Here is an 18,038-nt window from a genome sequence, read left to right as displayed (position 1 = left end):
ATAGAGGGCTTTGAGACTTTGAGCTGAGTGCAAAAATGGAGGATCTAGACCCTTCCAGAGCTGAGATATCAAAATTCAAAATTTTGACCCGAAAAAAAAAACGACAGTGTTACCCCTTTCGTTTTTTTTTCATTTTCGGGCGAAAAATTAAGTTTCTCCAATCTTCTCAAAACTCTGGATTCTGATAGAGGGCCACGAGACTTTGAGCTGAGTGCAAAAATGGAGGATCTAGACCCTTCCAGAGCTGAGATATCAAAATTCAAAATTTTGACCCGAAAAAAAAAACGACAGTGTTACCCCTTTCGTTTTTTTTTCATTTTCGGGCGAAAAATTAAGTTTCTCCAATCTTCTCAAAACTCTGGATTATGATAGAGGGCTGTGAGACTTTGACCTGAGTGCAAAAATGGAGGATCTAGACCCTTCCAGAGCTGAGATATCAAAATTCAAAATTTTGACCCGAAAAAAAAACGACAGTGTTACTTACCCCTTTCGTTTTTTTTTTCATTTTCGGGCGAAAAATTAAGTTTCTCCAATCTTCTCAAAACTCTGGATTATGATAGAGGGCTGTGAGACTTTGACCTGAGTGCAAAAATGGAGGATCTAGACCCTTCCAGAGCTGAGATATCAAAATTCAAAATTTTGACCCAAAAAAAAAACGACAGTGTTACCCCTTTCGTTTTTTTCGTTTTCGGGCGAAAAATTAAGTTTCTCCAATCTTCTCAAAACTCTGGATTCTGATAGAGGGCCACGAGACTTTGACCTGAGTGCAAAAATGGAGGCTCTAGACCCTTCCAGAGCTGAGATATCAAAATTCAAAATTTCGACCCGAAAAAAAAACGACAGTGTTACCCCTTTCGTTTTTTTTCATTTTCGGGCGAAAAATTAAGTTTGTCCAATCTTCTCAAAACTCTGGATTATGATAGAGGGCTGTGAGACTTTGACCTGAGTGCAAAAATGGAGGCTTTAGACCCTTCCAGAGCTGAGATATCAAAATTCAAAAGTTCGACCCGAAAAAAAAAACGACAGTGTTACCCCTTTCGTTTTTTTTCGTTTTTGGGCGAAAAATTAAGTTTCTCCAATCTTCTCAAAACTCTGGATTATGATAGAGGGCTTTGAGACTTTGAGTTGAGTGCAAAAATGGAGGATCTAGACCCTTCCAGAGCTGAGATATCAAAATTCAAAATTTTGACCCGAAAAAAAAACGACAGTGTTACCCCTTTCGTTTTTTTTTCATTTTCGGGTGAAAAATTAAGTTTCTCCAATCTTCTCAAAACTCTGGATTATGATAGAGGGCTGTGAGACTTTGACCTGAGTGCAAAAATGGAGGATCTAGACCCTTCCAGAGCTGAGATATCAAAATTCAAAATTTTGACCCGAAAAAAAAACGACAGTGTTACCCCTTTCGTTTTTTTTTCGTTTTCGGGCGAAAAATTAAGTTTCTCCAATCTTCTCAAAACTCTGGATTATGATAGAGGGCTGTGAGACTTTGACCTGAGTGCAAAAATGGAGGATCTAGACCCTTCCAGAGCTGAGATATCAAAATTCAAAATTTTGACCCGAAAAAAAAACGACAGTGTTACCCCTTTCGTTTTTTTTTCATTTTCGGGCGAAAAATTAAGTTTCTCCAATCTTCTCAAAACTCTGGATTATGATAGAGGGCTGTGAGACTTTGAGCTGAGTGCAAAAATGGAGGATCTAGACCCTTCCAGAGCTGAGATATCAAAATTCAAAATTTTGACCCAAAAAAAAACCGACAGTGTTACCCCTTTCGTTTTTTTCGTTTTCGGGCGAAAAATTAAGTTTCTCCAATCTTCTCAAAACTCTGGATTATGATAGAGGGCTGTGAGACTTTGACCTGAGTGCAAAAATGGAGGATCTAGACCCTTCCAGAGCTGAGATATCAAAATTCAAAATTTCGACCAGAAAAAAAAACGACAGTGTTACCCCTTTCGTTTTTTTTCGTTTTTTGGCGAAAAATTAAGTTTCTCCAATCTTCTCAAAACTCTGGATTCTGATAGAGGGCCACGAGACTTTGACCTGAGTGCAAAAATGGAGGCTCTAGACCCTTCCAGAGCTGAGATATCAAAATTCAAAATTTCGACCCGAAAAAAAAACGACAGTGTTACCCCTTTCGTTTTTTTTCGTTTTCGGGCGAAAAATTAAGTTTCTCCAATCTTCTCAAAACTCTGGATTATGATAGAGGGCTATGAGACTTTGACCTGAGTGCAAAAATTGAGGATATAGACCCTTCCAGAGCTGAGATATCAAAATTCAAAATTTTGACCCGAAAAAAAAAACGACAGTGTTACCCCTTTCGTTTTTTTTCATTTTCGGGCGAAAAATTAAGTTTCTCCAATCTTCTCAAAACTCTGGATTATGATAGAGGGCTGTGAGACTTTGACCTGAGTGCAAAAATGGAGGCTCTAGACCCTTCCAGAGCTGAGATATCAAAATTCAAAATTTCGACCAGAAAAAAAAACGACAGTGTTACCCCTTTCGTTTTTTTTCGTTTTTGGGCGAAAAATTAAGTTTCTCCAATCTTCTCAAAACTCTGGATTATGATAGAGGGCTTTGAGACTTTGAGCTGAGTGCAAAAATGGAGGATCTAGACCCTTCCAGAGCTGAGATATCAAAATTCAAAATTTTGACCCGAAAAAAAAAACGACAGTGTTACCCCTTTCGTTTTTTTTTCATTTTCGGGCGAAAAATTAAGTTTCTCCAATCTTCTCAAAACTCTGGATTCTGATAGAGGGCCACGAGACTTTGAGCTGAGTGCAAAAATGGAGGATCTAGACCCTTCCAGAGCTGAGATATCAAAATTCAAAATTTTGACCCGAAAAAAAAAAACGACAGTGTTACCCCTTTCGTGTTTTTTTCATTTTCGGGCGAAAAATTAAGTTTCTCCAATCTTCTCAAAACTCTGGATTATGATAGAGGGCTGTGAGACTTTGACCTGAGTGCAAAAATGGAGGATCTAGACCCTTCCAGAGCTGAGATATCAAAATTCAAAATTTTGACCCGAAAAAAAAACGACAGTGTTACTTACCCCTTTCGTTTTTTTTTCATTTTCGGGCGAAAAATTAAGTTTCTCCAATCTTCTCAAAACTCTGGATTATGATAGAGGGCTGTGAGACTTTGACCTGAGTGCAAAAATGGAGGATCTAGACCCTTCCAGAGCTGAGATATCAAAATTCAAAATTTTGACCCAAAAAAAAAACGACAGTGTTACCCCTTTCGTTTTTTTCATTTTCGGGCGAAAAATTAAGTTTCTCCAATCTTCTCAAAACTCTGGATTGTGATAGAGGGCTGTGAGACTTTGACCTGAGTGCAAAAATGGAGGCTCTAGACCCTTCCAGAGCTGAGATATCAAAATTCAAAATTTCGACCCGAAAAAAAAAACGACAGTGTTACCCCTTTCGTTTTTTTTCGTTTTTTGGCGAAAAATTAAGTTTCTCCAATCTTCTCAAAACTCAGGATTCTGATAGAGGGCCACGAGACTTTGACCTGAGTGCAAAAATGGAGGCTTTAGACCCTTCCAGAGCTGAGATATCAAAATTCAAAAGTTCGACCCGAAAAAAAAAACGACAGTGTTACCCCTTTCGTTTTTTTTCGTTTTTGGGCGAAAAGTTAAGTTTCTCCAATCTTCTCAAAACTCTGGATTATGATAGAGGGCTTTGAGACTTTGAGCTGAGTGCAAAAATGGAGGATCTAGACCCTTCCAGAGCTGAGATATCAAAATTCAAAAGTTCGACCCGAAAAAAAAAACGACAGTGTTACCCCTTTCGTTTTTTTTCGTTTTTGGGCGAAAAATTAAGTTTCTCCAATCTTCTCAAAACTCTGGATTATGATAGAGGGCTTTGAGACTTTGAGCTGAGTGCAAAAATGGAGGATCTAGACCCTTCCAGAGCTGAGATATCAAAATTCAAAATTTTGACCCGAAAAAAAAAACGACAGTGTTACCCCTTTCGTTTTTTTTTCATTTTCGGGCGAAAAATTAAGTTTCTCCAATCTTCTCAAAACTCTGGATTCTGATAGAGGGCCACGAGACTTTGACCTGAGTGCAAAAATGGAGGCTCTAGACCCTTCCAGAGCTGAGATATCAAAATTCAAAATTTCGACCCGAAAAAAAAACGACAGTGTTACCCCTTTCGTTTTTTTTCATTTTCGGGCGAAAAATTAAGTTTGTCCAATCTTCTCAAAACTCTGGATTATGATAGAGGGCTGTGAGACTTTGAGCTGAGTGCAAAAATGGAGGATCTAGATTCTTCCAGAGCTGAGATATCAAAATTCAAAATTTTGACCCGAAAAAAAAACGACAGTGTTACCCCTTTCGTTTTTTTTTCATTTTCGGGCGAAAAATTAAGTTTCTCCAATCTTCTCAAAACTCTGGATTATGATAGAGGGCTGTGAGACTTTGAGCTGAGTGCAAAAATGGAGGATCTAGACCCTTCCAGAGCTGAGATATCAAAATTCAAAAGTTCGACCCGAAAAAAAAAACGACAGTGTTACCCCTTTCGTTTTTTTTCGTTTTCGGGCGAAAAATTAAGTTTCTCCAATCTTCTCAAAACTCTGGATTATGATAGAGGGCTTTGAGACTTTGAGCTGAGTGCAAAAATGGAGGATCTAGACCCTTCCAGAGCTGAGATATCAAAATTCAAAAGTTCGACCCGAAAAAAAAAACGACAGTGTTACCCCTTTCGTTTTTTTTCGTTTTTGGGCGAAAAATTAAGTTTGTCCAATCTTCTCAAAACTCTGGATTATGATAGAGGGCTGTGAGACTTTGAGCTGAGTGCAAAAATGGAGGATCTAGACCCTTCCAGAGCTGAGATCAAAATTCAAAATTTTGACCCGAAAAAAAACCGACAGTGTTACCCCTTTCGTTTTTTTTTGTTTTCGGGCGAAAAATTAAGTTTCTCCAATCTTCTCAAAACTCTGGATTATGATAGAGGGCTGTGAGACTTTGACCTGAGTGCAAAAATGGAGGATCTAGACCCTTCCAGAGCTGAGATATCAAAATTCAAAATTTTGACCCGAAAAAAAAACGACAGTGTTACCCCTTTCGTTTTTTTTTCATTTTCGGGCGAAAAAATAAGTTTCTCCAATCTTCTCAAAACTCTGGATTATGATAGAGGGCTGTGAGACTTTGAGCTGAGTGCAAAAATGGAGGATCTAGACCCTTCCAGAGCTGAGATATCAAAATTCAAAATTTTGACCCCAAAAAAAAAACGACAGTGTTACCCCTTTCGTTTTTTTCGTTTTCGGGCGAAAAATTAAGTTTCTCCAATCTTCTCAAAACTCTGGATTATGATAGAGGGCTGTGAGACTTTGACCTGAGTGCAAAAATGGAGGATCTAGACCCTTCCAGAGCTGAGATATCAAAATTCAAAATTTTGACCCGAAAAAAAAAACGACAGTGTTACCCCTTTCGTTTTTTTTTCATTTTCGGGCGAAAAATTAAGTTTCTCCAATCTTCTCAAAACTCTGGATTATGATAGAGGGCTGTGAGACTTTGACCTGAGTGCAAAAATGGAGGCTCTAGACCCTTCCAGAGCTGAGATATCAAAATTCAAAATTTCGACCAGAAAAAAAAACGACAGTGTTACCCCTTTCGTTTTTTTTCGTTTTTTGGCGAAAAATTAAGTTTCTCCAATCTTCTCAAAACTCTGGATTCTGATAGAGGGCCACGAGACTTTGACCTGAGTGCAAAAATGGAGGCTCTAGACCCTTCCAGAGCTGAGATATCAAAATTCAAAAGTTCGACCCGAAAAAAAAAACGACAGTGTTACCCCTTTCGTTTTTTTTCGTTTTTGGGCGAAAAATTAAGTTTCTCCAATCTTCTCAAAACTCTGGATTATGATAGAGGGCTTTGAGACTTTGAGCTGAGTGCAAAAATGGAGGATCTAGACCCTTCCAGAGCTGAGATATCAAAATTCAAAATTTCGACCCGAAAAAAAAACGACAGTGTTACCCCTTTCGTTTTTTTTCGTTTTCGGGCGAAAAATTAAGTTTCTCCAATCTTCTCAAAACTCTGGATTATGATAGAGGGCTATGAGACTTTGACCTGAGTGCAAAAATTGAGGATATAGACCCTTCCAGAGCTGAGATATCAAAATTCAAAATTTTGACCCGAAAAAAAAAACGACAGTGTTACCCCTTTCGTTTTTTTTCATTTTCGGGCAAAAAATTAAGTTTCTCCAATCTTCTCAAAACTCTGGATTATGATAGAGGGCTGTGAGACTTTGACCTGAGTGCAAAAATGGAGGCTCTAGACCCTTCCAGAGCTGAGATATCAAAATTCAAAATTTCGACCAGAAAAAAAAACGACAGTGTTACCCCTTTCGTTTTTTTTCGTTTTTGGGCGAAAAATTAAGTTTCTCCAATCTTCTCAAAACTCTGGATTATGATAGAGGGCTTTGAGACTTTGAGCTGAGTGCAAAAATGGAGGATCTAGACCCTTCCAGAGCTGAGATATCAAAATTCAAAATTTTGACCCGAAAAAAAAAACGACAGTGTTACCCCTTTCGTTTTTTTTTCATTTTCGGGCGAAAAATTAAGTTTCTCCAATCTTCTCAAAACTCTGGATTCTGATAGAGGGCCACGAGACTTTGAGCTGAGTGCAAAAATGGAGGATCTAGACCCTTCCAGAGCTGAGATATCAAAATTCAAAATTTTGACCCGAAAAAAAAAACGACAGTGTTACCCCTTTCGTTTTTTTTTCATTTTCGGGCGAAAAATTAAGTTTCTCCAATCTTCTCAAAACTCTGGATTATGATAGAGGGCTGTGAGACTTTGACCTGAGTGCAAAAATGGAGGATCTAGACCCTTCCAGAGCTGAGATATCAAAATTCAAAATTTTGACCCGAAAAAAAAACGACAGTGTTACTTACCCCTTTCGTTTTTTTTTTCATTTTCGGGCGAAAAATTAAGTTTCTCCAATCTTCTCAAAACTCTGGATTATGATAGAGGGCTGTGAGACTTTGACCTGAGTGCAAAAATGGAGGATCTAGACCCTTCCAGAGCTGAGATATCAAAATTCAAAATTTTGACCCAAAAAAAAAACGACAGTGTTACCCCTTTCGTTTTTTTCGTTTTCGGGCGAAAAATTAAGTTTCTCCAATCTTCTCAAAACTCTGGATTCTGATAGAGGGCCACGAGACTTTGACCTGAGTGCAAAAATGGAGGCTCTAGACCCTTCCAGAGCTGAGATATCAAAATTCAAAATTTCGACCCGAAAAAAAAACGACAGTGTTACCCCTTTCGTTTTTTTTCATTTTCGGGCGAAAAATTAAGTTTGTCCAATCTTCTCAAAACTCTGGATTATGATAGAGGGCTGTGAGACTTTGACCTGAGTGCAAAAATGGAGGCTTTAGACCCTTCCAGAGCTGAGATATCAAAATTCAAAAGTTCGACCCGAAAAAAAAAACGACAGTGTTACCCCTTTCGTTTTTTTTCGTTTTTGGGCGAAAAATTAAGTTTCTCCAATCTTCTCAAAACTCTGGATTATGATAGAGGGCTTTGAGACTTTGAGTTGAGTGCAAAAATGGAGGATCTAGACCCTTCCAGAGCTGAGATATCAAAATTCAAAATTTTGACCCGAAAAAAAAACGACAGTGTTACCCCTTTCGTTTTTTTTTCATTTTCGGGTGAAAAATTAAGTTTCTCCAATCTTCTCAAAACTCTGGATTATGATAGAGGGCTGTGAGACTTTGACCTGAGTGCAAAAATGGAGGATCTAGACCCTTCCAGAGCTGAGATATCAAAATTCAAAATTTTGACCCGAAAAAAAAACGACAGTGTTACCCCTTTCGTTTTTTTTTCGTTTTCGGGCGAAAAATTAAGTTTCTCCAATCTTCTCAAAACTCTGGATTATGATAGAGGGCTGTGAGACTTTGACCTGAGTGCAAAAATGGAGGATCTAGACCCTTCCAGAGCTGAGATATCAAAATTCAAAATTTTGACCCGAAAAAAAAACGACAGTGTTACCCCTTTCGTTTTTTTTTCATTTTCGGGCGAAAAATTAAGTTTCTCCAATCTTCTCAAAACTCTGGATTATGATAGAGGGCTGTGAGACTTTGAGCTGAGTGCAAAAATGGAGGATCTAGACCCTTCCAGAGCTGAGATATCAAAATTCAAAATTTTGACCCAAAAAAAAACCGACAGTGTTACCCCTTTCGTTTTTTTCGTTTTCGGGCGAAAAATTAAGTTTCTCCAATCTTCTCAAAACTCTGGATTATGATAGAGGGCTGTGAGACTTTGACCTGAGTGCAAAAATGGAGGATCTAGACCCTTCCAGAGCTGAGATATCAAAATTCAAAATTTTGACCCGAAAAAAAAAACGACAGTGTTACCCCTTTCGTTTTTTTTTCATTTTCGGGCGAAAAATTAAGTTTCTCCAATCTTCTCAAAACTCTGGATTATGATAGAGGGCTGTGAGACTTTGACCTGAGTGCAAAAATGGAGGCTCTAGACCCTTCCAGAGCTGAGATATCAAAATTCAAAATTTCGACCAGAAAAAAAAACGACAGTGTTACCCCTTTCGTTTTTTTTCGTTTTTTGGCGAAAAATTAAGTTTCTCCAATCTTCTCAAAACTCTGGATTCTGATAGAGGGCCACGAGACTTTGACCTGAGTGCAAAAATGGAGGCTCTAGACCCTTCCAGAGCTGAGATATCAAAATTCAAAATTTCGACCCGAAAAAAAAACGACAGTGTTACCCCTTTCGTTTTTTTTCGTTTTCGGGCGAAAAATTAAGTTTCTCCAATCTTCTCAAAACTCTGGATTATGATAGAGGGCTATGAGACTTTGACCTGAGTGCAAAAATTGAGGATATAGACCCTTCCAGAGCTGAGATATCAAAATTCAAAATTTTGACCCGAAAAAAAAAACGACAGTGTTACCCCTTTCGTTTTTTTTCATTTTCGGGCGAAAAATTAAGTTTCTCCAATCTTCTCAAAACTCTGGATTATGATAGAGGGCTGTGAGACTTTGACCTGAGTGCAAAAATGGAGGCTCTAGACCCTTCCAGAGCTGAGATATCAAAATTCAAAATTTCGACCAGAAAAAAAAACGACAGTGTTACCCCTTTCGTTTTTTTTCGTTTTTGGGCGAAAAATTAAGTTTCTCCAATCTTCTCAAAACTCTGGATTATGATAGAGGGCTTTGAGACTTTGAGCTGAGTGCAAAAATGGAGGATCTAGACCCTTCCAGAGCTGAGATATCAAAATTCAAAATTTTGACCCGAAAAAAAAAACGACAGTGTTACCCCTTTCGTTTTTTTTTCATTTTCGGGCGAAAAATTAAGTTTCTCCAATCTTCTCAAAACTCTGGATTCTGATAGAGGGCCACGAGACTTTGAGCTGAGTGCAAAAATGGAGGATCTAGACCCTTCCAGAGCTGAGATATCAAAATTCAAAATTTTGACCCGAAAAAAAAAACGACAGTGTTACCCCTTTCGTGTTTTTTTCATTTTCGGGCGAAAAATTAAGTTTCTCCAATCTTCTCAAAACTCTGGATTATGATAGAGGGCTTTGAGACTTTGAGCTGAGTGCAAAAATGGAGGATCTAGACCCTTCCAGAGCTGAGATATCAAAATTCAAAAGTTCGACCCGAAAAAAAAAACGACAGTGTTACCCCTTTCGTTTTTTTTCGTTTTTGGGCGAAAAATTAAGTTTGTCCAATCTTCTCAAAACTCTGGATTATGATAGAGGGCTGTGAGACTTTGAGCTGAGTGCAAAAATGGAGGATCTAGACCCTTCCAGAGCTGAGATCAAAATTCAAAATTTTGACCCGAAAAAAAAACGACAGTGTTACCCCTTTCGTTTTTTTTCGTTTTCGGGCGAAAAATTAAGTTTCTCCAATCTTCTCAAAACTCTGGATTATGATAGAGGGCTGTGAGACTTTGACCTGAGTGCAAAAATGGAGGATCTAGACCCTTCCAGAGCTGAGATATCAAAATTCAAAATTTTGACCCGAAAAAAAAACGACAGTGTTACCCCTTTCGTTTTTTTTTCATTTTCGGGCGAAAAAATAAGTTTCTCCAATCTTCTCAAAACTCTGGATTATGATAGAGGGCTGTGAGACTTTGAGCTGAGTGCAAAAATGGAGGATCTAGACCCTTCCAGAGCTGAGATATCAAAATTCAAAATTTTGACCCCAAAAAAAAAACGACAGTGTTACCCCTTTCGTTTTTTTCGTTTTCGGGCGAAAAATTAAGTTTCTCCAATCTTCTCAAAACTCTGGATTATGATAGAGGGCTGTGAGACTTTGACCTGAGTGCAAAAATGGAGGATCTAGACCCTTCCAGAGCTGAGATATCAAAATTCAAAATTTTGACCCGAAAAAAAAAAACGACAGTGTTACCCCTTTCGTTTTTTTTTCATTTTCGGGCGAAAAATTAAGTTTCTCCAATCTTCTCAAAACTCTGGATTATGATAGAGGGCTGTGAGACTTTGACCTGAGTGCAAAAATGGAGGCTCTAGACCCTTCCAGAGCTGAGATATCAAAATTCAAAATTTCGACCAGAAAAAAAAACGACAGTGTTACCCCTTTCGTTTTTTTTCGTTTTTTGGCGAAAAATTAAGTTTCTCCAATCTTCTCAAAACTCTGGATTCTGATAGAGGGCCACGAGACTTTGACCTGAGTGCAAAAATGGAGGCTCTAGACCCTTCCAGAGCTGAGATATCAAAATTCAAAAGTTCGACCCGAAAAAAAAAACGACAGTGTTACCCCTTTCGTTTTTTTTCGTTTTTGGGCGAAAAATTAAGTTTCTCCAATCTTCTCAAAACTCTGGATTATGATAGAGGGCTTTGAGACTTTGAGCTGAGTGCAAAAATGGAGGATCTAGACCCTTCCAGAGCTGAGATATCAAAATTCAAAATTTTGACCCGAAAAAAAAAACGACAGTGTTACCCCTTTCGTTTTTTTTCGTTTTCGGGCGAAAAATTAAGTTTCTCCAATCTTCTCAAAACTCTGGATTATGATAGAGGGCTATGAGACTTTGACCTGAGTGCAAAAATTGAGGATCTAGACCCTTCCAGAGCTGAGATATCAAAATTCTAAATTTTGACCCGAAAAAAAAAACGACAGTGTTACCCCTTTCGTTTTTTTTCATTTTCGGGCGAAAAATTAAGTTTCTCCAATCTTCTCAAAACTCTGGATTATGATAGAGGGCTGTGAGACTTTGACCTGAGTGCAAAAATGGAGGCTCTAGACCCTTCCAGAGCTGAGATATCAAAATTCAAAATTTCGACCAGAAAAAAAAACAACAGTGTTACCCCTTTCGTTTTTTTTCGTTTTTTGGCGAAAAATTAAGTTTCTCCAATCTTCTCAAAACTCTGGATTCTGATAGAGGGCCACGAGACTTTGACCTGAGTGCAAAAATGGAGGCTCTAGACCCTTCCAGAGCTGAGATATCAAAATTCAAAATTTCGACCCAAAAAAAAAAACGACAGTGTTACCCCTTTTGCTTTTTTTCGTTTTCGGGCGAAAAATTAAGTTTCTCCAATCTTCTCAAAACTCTGGATTCTGATAGAGGGCCACGAGACTTTGACCTGAGTGCAAAAAAGGAGTTTCTAGACCCTTCCAGAGCTGAGATATCAAAATTCAAAATTTCGACCCGAAAAAAAAACGACAGTGTTACCCCTTTCGTTTTTTTTCGTTTTTGGGCGAAAAATTATGTTTCTCCAATCTTCTCAAAACTCTGGATTATGATAGAGGGCTTTGAGACTTTGAGCTGAGTGCAAAAATGGAGGATCTAGACCCTTCCAGAGCTGAGATATCAAAATTCAAAATTTTGACCCGAAAAAAAAAACGACAGTGTTACCCCTTTCGTTTTTTTTCATTTTCGGGCGAAAAATTAAGTTTCTCCAATCTTCTCAAAACTCTGGATTATGATAGAGGGCTGTGAGACTTTGACCTGAGTGCAAAAATGGAGGATCTAGACCCTTCCAGAGCTGAGATATCAAAATTCAAAATTTTGACCCGAAAAAAAAACGACAGTGTTACCCCTTTTGTTTTTTTTTTTCATTTTCGGGCGAAAAATTAAGTTTCTCCAATCTTCTCAAAACTCTGGATTCTGATAGAGGGCCACGAGACTTTGACCTGAGTGCAAAAATGGAGGATCTAGACCCTTCCAGAGCTGAGATATCAAAATTCAAAATTTTGACCCGAAAAAAAAACGACAGTGTTACCCCTTTCGTTTTTTTTTTCATTTTCGGGCGAAAAATTAAGTTTCTCCAATCTTCTCAAAACTCTGGATTATGATAGAGGGCTGTGAGACTTTGATCTGAGTGCAAAAATGGAGGATCTAGACCCTTCCAGAGCTGAGATATCAAAATTCAAAATTTTGACCCGAAAAAAAAACGACAGTGTTACCCCTTTCGTTTTTTTTTTCATTTTCGGGCGAAAAATTAAGTTTCTCCAATCTTCTCAAAACTCTGGATTATGATAGAGGGCTGTGAGACTTTGACCTGAGTGCAAAAATGGAGGCTCTAGACCCTTCCAGAGCTGAGATATCAAAATTCAAAATTTTGACCCGAAAAAAAAAACGACAGTTACCCCTTTCGTTTTTTTTCGTTTTTGGGCGAAAAATTAAGTTTCTCCAATCTTCTCAAAACTCTGGATTATGATAGAGGGCTGTGAGACTTTGACCTGAGTGCAAAAATGGAGGATCTAGACCCTTCCAGAGCTGAGATATCAAAATTCAAGTTTTTGACCCGAAAAAAAAAACGACAGTGTTACCCCTTTCGGTTTTTTTCGTTTTCGGGCGAAAAATTAAGTTTCTCCAATCTTCTCAAAACTCTGGATTCTGATAGAGGGCCACGAGACTTTGACCTGAGTGCAAAAATGGAGGCTCTAGACCCTTCCAGAGCTGAGATATTGAAACTCAAAATTTCGACCCGAAAAAAAAAACGACAGTGTTACCCCTTTCGTTTTTTTCGTTTCCATTGAAAAATTATGTTTCTCCAATCTTCTCAAAACTCTGGATTATGATAGAGGGCTTTGAGACTTTGAGCTGAGTGCAAAAATGGAGGATCTAGACCCTTCCAGAGCTGAGATATCAAAATTCAAAATTTTGACCCGAAAAAAAAAACGACAGTGTTACCCCTTTCGTTTTTTTTCATTTTCGGGCGAAAAATTAAGTTTCTCCAATCTTCTCAAAACTCTGGATTATGATAGAGGGCTGTGAGACTTTGACCTGAGTGCAAAAATGGAGGCTCTAGACCCTTCCAGAGCTGAGATATCAAAATTCAAAATTTTGACCCGAAAAAAAAACGACAGTGTTACCCCTTTCGTTTTTTTTCGTTTTTGGGCGAAAAATTAAGTTTCTCCAATCTTCTCAAAACTCTGGATTATGATAGAGGGCTGTGAGACTTTGACCTGAGTGCAAAAATGGAGGATCTAGACCCTTCCAGAGCTGAGATATCAAAATTCAAAATTTTGACCCAAAAAAAAAAACGACAGTGTTACCCCTTTCGTTTTTTCGTTTTCGGGCGAAAAATTAAGTTTCTCCAATCTTCTCAAAACTCTGGATTATGATAGAGGGCTATGAGACTTTGACCTGAGTGCAAAAATGGAGGATCTAGACCCTTCCAGAGCTGAGATATCAAAATTCAAAATTTTGACCCGAAAAAAAAAACGACAGTGTTACCCCTTTCGTTTTTTTTGATTTTCGGGCGAAAAATTAAGTTTCTCCAATCTTCTCAAAACTCTGGATTATGATAGAGGGCTGTGAGACTTTGACCTGAGTGCAAAAATGGAGGCTCTAGACCCTTCCAGAGCTGAGATATCAAAATTCAAAATTTCGACCCGAAAAAAAAAACACAGTGTTACCCCTTTCGTTTTTTTTTCGTTTTCGGGCGAAAAATTAAGTTTCTCCAATCTTCTCAAAACTCTGGATTATGATAAAGGGCTGTGAGACTTTGACCTGAGTGCAAAAATGGAGGATCTAGACCCTTCCAGAGCTGAGATATCAAAATTCAAGTTTTTGACCCGAAAAAAAAAACGACAGTGTTACCCCTTTCGGTTTTTTTCGTTTTCGGGCGAAAAATTAATTTTCTCCAATCTTCTCAAAACTCTGGATTCTGATAGAGGGCCACGAGACTTTGACCTGAGTGCAAAAATGGAGGCTCTAGACCCTTCCAGAGCTGAGATATTGAAACTCAAAATTTCGACCCGAAAAAAAACCGACAGTGTTACCCCTTTCGTTTTTTTCGTTTTCGAGTGAAAAATTAAGTTTCTCCAATCTTCTCAAAACTGTGGATTCTGATAGAGGGCCACGAGACTTTGACCTGAGTGCAAAAATGGAGGCTCTAGACCCTTCCAGAGCTGAGATATCAAAATTCAAAATTTCGACCCAAAAAAAAAACGACAGTGTTACCCCTTTTGCTTTTTTTCGTTTTCGGGCGAAAAATTAAGTTTCTCCAATCTTCTCAAAACTCTGGATTATGATAGAGGGCTGTGAGACTTTGACCTGAGTGCAAAAATGGAGGATCTAGACCCTTCCAGAGCTGAGATATCAAAATTCAAAATTTCGACCCGAAAAAAAAACGACAGTGTTACCCCTTTTGCTTTTTTTCATTTTTGGGCGAAAAATTAAGTTTCTCCAATCTTCTCAAAACTCTGGATTCTGATAGAGGGCCACGAGACTTTGACCTGAGTGCAAAAATGGAGACTCTAGACCCTTCCAGAGCTGAGATATCAAAACTCAAAATTTTCGACCCGAAAAAAAAAACGACAGTGTTACCCCTTTCGTTTTTTTTCATTTTCGGGCGAAAAATTACATTTCTCCAATCTTCTCAAAACTCTGGATTATGATAGAGGGCTGTGAGACTTTGACCTGAGTGCAAAAATGGAGGATCTAGACCCTTCCAGAGCTGAGATATCAAAATTCAAAATTTCGACCCGAAAAAAAAAACGACAGTGTTACCCCTTTCGTTTTTTTTCATTTTCGGGTTAAAAATAAAGTTTCTCCAATCTTCTCAAAACTCTGGATTATAATAGAGGGCTGTGAGACTTTGAGCTGAGTGCAAAAATGGAGGCTCTAGACCCTTCCAGAGCTGAGATATCAAAATTCAAAATTTCGACCCGAAAAAAAAAACGACAGTGTTACCCCTTTCGTTTTTTTTCATTTTCGGGCGAAAAATTAAGTTTCTCCAATCTTCTCAAAACTCTGGATTCTGATAGAGGGCTGTGAGACTTTGACCTGAGTGCAAAAATGGAGGCTCTAGACCCTTCCAGAGCTAAGATATTGAAACTAAAAATTTTGACCCGAAAAAAAAACGACAGTGTTACCCCTTTCGTTTTTTTTTTCATTTTCGGGTTAAAAATTAAGTTTCTCCAATCTTCTCAAAACTCTGGATTATGATAGAGGGCTGTGAGACTTTGACCTGAGTGCAAAAATGGAGGCTCTAGACCCTTCCAGAGCTGAGATATCAAAATTCAAAATTTCGACCCGAAAAAAAAAAAACGACAGTGTTACCCCTTTCGTTTTTTTTTTCGTTTTTTGGGGAAAATTTAAGTTTCTCCAATCTTCTCAAAACTCTGGATTCTGATAGAGGGCCACGAGACTTTGACCTGAGTGCAAAAATGGAGGCTCTAGACCCTTCCAGAGCTGAGATATCAAAATTCAAAATTTCGACCCGAAAAAAAAAACGACAGTGTTACCCCTTTCGTTTTTTTTTTTCATTTTCGGGCGAAAAATTAAGTTTGTCCAATCTTCTCAAAACTGTGGATTCTGATAGAGGGCTGTGAGACTTTGACCTGAGTGCAAAAATGGAGGCTTTAGACCCTTCCAGAGCTGAGATATCAAAATTCAAAATTTCGACCCGAAAAAAAAAAACGACAGTGTTACACCTTTCGTTTTTTTTGTTTTTTGGGGAAAATTTAAGTTTCTCCAATCTTCTCAAAACTCTGGATTCTGATAGAGGGCCACGAGACTTTGACCTGAGTGCAAAAATGGAGGCTCTAGACCCTTCCAGAGCTGAGATATCAAAATTCAAAATTTCAACCCGAAAAAAAACGACAGTGTTACCCCTTTCGTTTTTTTTCGTTTTCGGGCGAAAAATTAAGTTTCTCCAATCTTCTCAAAACTCTGGATTCTGATAGAGGGCCACAAAACTTTCACCTGAGTGCAAAAATGGAGGCTCTAGACCCTTCCAGAGCTGAGATATCAAAATTCAAAATTTCGACCCGAAAAAAAAAACGACAGTGTTACCCCTTTCGTTTTTTTTTCGTTTTTTGGGGAAAAATTAAGTTTCTCCAATCTTCTCAAAACTCTGGATTCTGATAGAGGGCCACGAGACTTTGACCTGAGTGCAAAAATGGAGGCTCTAGACCCTTCCAGAGCTGAGATATCAAAATTCAAAATTTCGACCCGAAAAAAAAACGACAGTGCCCCTTTCGTTTTTTTTTTTCATTTTCGGGCGAAAAATTAAGTTTGTCCAATCTTCTCAAAACTCTGGATTATGATAGAGGGCCACGAGACTTTGACCTGAGTGCAAAAATGGAGGCTTTAGACCCTTCCAGAGCTGAGATATTGAGATATTTATAATGGCACAAATGCTATGTGGTATCTCAATATCTCAGTTCTGGAAGGGTCTATAGCCTCCATTTTTGCACTCAGGTCTAAGTCCCATGGTCCTCTATCAGAATCCAGAGTTTCAAGAAGATCAGAGAAACTCAAAATTTCGACGCAAAAAAAAAAAAAAAAGACAGTGTTACCCCTGTCGTTTTTTTTGTGCGAAAAAATAAGTTTATCCAATCTTCTTGAAACTCTGGATTCTGATAGAGGACAATGAGACTTAGACCTGAGTGCAAAAATTGAGGGTCTCTAGACCCTTCAAGAGCTGAGATACTTATAATGGCATAAATGCTACGTGGTATCTCAATATCTCAGCTCTGGAAGGGTATAGAGCCTCCATTTTTGCACTCAGGTCTAAGTCCCATGGCCCTCTATCAGAATCCAGAGTTTTGAGAAGATCAGAGAAACTCAAAATTTCTTCCCCCCCAAAAAACGACAGTGGTACCCCTCTCGTTTCTTTTTTTTTGTGCGAAAAAATACGTTTCTCCAATCTTCTTGAAACTCTGGATTCTGATAGAGGGCCATGGGACTTAGACCTGAGTGCAAAAATGGAGGCTCTATGGCAACCAAACGTCACTGGTGAGACAAACGTGCAACGGATTGACGGTCGGGAAAAACTGATAAGAAAACGTAATGAAAATGTAACAAAAGTTGTGAGTAGTGGAGTAGAAAGTATAATAATTGCTGCAAAATGTAACGAAGTAAAAGTAAAAAGTATGCGCAAGGTCTCCGCTTCAACCGGCCACTCCAAGGAGCCCTTGATGCATCCCGACAGCGACAACAGCACTCCCCAAAACTCGTCGCCACCCTCTTCTCCTTCCTCATCGTCTTCCACCTCAGAGCTCTTGGAGGGGGCTGATAGCAGTGCACTGAAAGGCGATGAAACATCTGTGTATTGTGTGTTGAACACTGTGACTGAGGTGATTGGGGAGCCAGAGGAAGTGTCCCAGCCTGGTGAGCCATCAGTGGCTGTTAGATCTCTGGCTGCAGTGGCTAGAGGTCTAGGCATGGATGTGGTGTAGTCTCATACTTATCAAATGCAGTTTCATCAGAGATAAGAATACACAATCTGTTTGAGCTCCATTAGATCAATGTTTTTATAAACTAATATGCACAGGTCAGAGGATGATGTTTAGCATTATCGTTTGTTTAAAGTTTTACTAGTATTTTAAGGTTGTTTTCTTAAATGATCTCAGGTGTCTAATTCTATTTGTAAAAAAGAAAATTCCGGTCTGAAAACTCCATGTACTGTGCTGTTTTTTTTGTGTGTTTTTTTTTTACACAAAAGAAACGGTTTTACATAAAATGTATCCTCTTTTTTTTTTTAAATCTGTTTTAAAAGATGTTTGCTTTTATTTTATTTTTAAAATAATTTTCCAGGAACAATAGAGTGAGTTTTTGAGCATAAATAGCTAACATTTAATTTATTTGTCTTGATACAATATTTGTTGAATATTTTG

Source organism: Pimephales promelas, chromosome 16, assembly GCF_988280905.1.
Source record: "Pimephales promelas chromosome 16, fPimPro1.hap1.1, whole genome shotgun sequence".
NCBI lineage: Eukaryota > Metazoa > Chordata > Actinopteri > Cypriniformes > Leuciscidae > Pimephales > Pimephales promelas.
This window is presented reverse-complemented; position numbering follows the sequence as displayed.